A 1,822-nucleotide genomic window follows, 5' to 3' on the forward strand; every position below is an offset into this window, starting at 1 on the left:
GGCTAAAAGAGAATTGATCAAATAAATACTTATTGATGATATCATAACTATGCACCACTGCTCAAGCAGGCTTATGCTTGTTTTTATTTGTTCATATCTTATACAGGGTATTGTAGGATTGGTTTTGATTCACCAGCAAATTCCATCAAACATAATCAAGAGGCAACTCAACACCTGTTCCTGAAGCTATGGCTGACAAGACACTGCGTGAGTTCTCTGCTCCAAGCACCAAGAACATTCGCACTAGACCAACACTCAAAACCAACAATGTTGAGTTTGAACTCAAGCCAAGCCTCATCAACGTGGTGCAAGCTACCCCATTCAGTGGAAAGGCACATGAAGATGTTAGTGTTGATCTCCAGAATTTTCTAGAGATTAGTAGCACAGTCATCATCAAGGACGTTGCTCAAGATATCATACTACTCTGCATATTTTCATTCTTGCTTGTGGGAAAGGCGAAGCAGTGGTTCTATGCCAACAAAGATGACATCAACACATGGGCAAGATGTTCGAAGGCCTTTCTAGCAAAAATTTTCCCTATAGGCAAAACCAATGCCTAAGAGGAAAAATCTCCAACTTCCAGCAACAGAAAGGTGAAACCATTCTAGAGGCATGGGAACGTTTTTAAGAATATATTTCAGATTGTCCATATCATGGAATGGAAGATTGGTTGCCATACAAGGTTTCTACCATGGATTAACCCAAAAAGCTCATGAACAACTTGATGCTACTGCTGGAGGATCATTTATGTCACTCACCCTTAGAAAAGCTGAAGCTCTTATGGAAAAGATAGCCTCTAATCAAGGCTGGTCTTAAGGCAACATTCAATATTGCAAGAAGGGCGAAGAAGCATAAGGAGAGGTGTGTGCACTATCAACCAAGATGGATGTATTGCTAAATTGGCTTGAACAACGAGCCAATTACAAGAAGGATTGACAAGCCATCTAGGACACTTATGATTCACAAATCATGTGCAATATCTATGGGACCATTGGGCACTTAGAGAACAACTGTCCTAAAGCACAACAGGATGTAAACTTCACCATCAATAATTCTGGTTCACAGCAACAAAGACAAGGATGGAGTCAACCACAACCATGGTCAAATTATCAAGGTAAGTACCCAAGTAACTACTATAATTCTTTCAATACTAATCAACCATCCTTAAGATATTTGATCCTAGAATAGGCTAAGATTAACGAAAACATTTCCAAAAAGCTTGCTTCTAATGATAAGTTAATGTATGACGATTTTTATAGAGGCATCCGAACTTAGTGACATAAGTTAATGTATGTAAAAAAATGTCTTAAAGCTAGTCCAATTGTATATTATGACAATATTTGCCATGTCATAAAGAGTAATTTGCAAGGATATGGTATCACAAATTATTTTATTTATTTTATTAACATTGTTATCAAGGTGGCGTGTGGGTCCAACTACCAAGACGTGTCTGGTAACACCATAGGTGTTGATCAATGTTGTTAATCCTACCCATAATCATATATCATTCTAGTAACCGACAAGTTAAATAAATCAAGATCTATATAAAATATATAAATATTATTTATTATTTATTATTTCATATAGTAGATAAAAGTATACACCTGTATGCATATTTGAATAACAATAAATAAATGTTATAATATATATGTGTGGTTGAGTTGGGTACTAAAATAATAATAAATAAAAATACATTTATATATACATGCATATCTTATTTTAAGTGTGAAAACTCAATTCGTGCTAAATGTATTTGCATATATCTGCATATATATATTTGTATATATCTGCTTATATGTATACTGGACAATTTATTTTCTAA

At 34.9% G+C, this 1,822-nt stretch overlaps 1 non-coding gene across 1 annotated transcript; it reads right to left on the reverse strand.

Annotated features, from left to right (window-relative positions):
* Positions 1 to 553: 553 nt before the first annotated feature.
* On the reverse strand, positions 554 to 659 carry LOC136506343 (small nucleolar RNA R71). Its single transcript, XR_010771551.1, has one exon. It is a non-coding gene; the product is annotated as a small nucleolar RNA R71 (small nucleolar RNA).
* Positions 660 to 1,822: the final 1,163 nt, after the last annotated feature.

This window comes from Miscanthus floridulus, chromosome 14 (assembly GCF_019320115.1).
Source record: "Miscanthus floridulus cultivar M001 chromosome 14, ASM1932011v1, whole genome shotgun sequence".
Lineage (NCBI taxonomy): Eukaryota > Viridiplantae > Streptophyta > Magnoliopsida > Poales > Poaceae > Miscanthus > Miscanthus floridulus.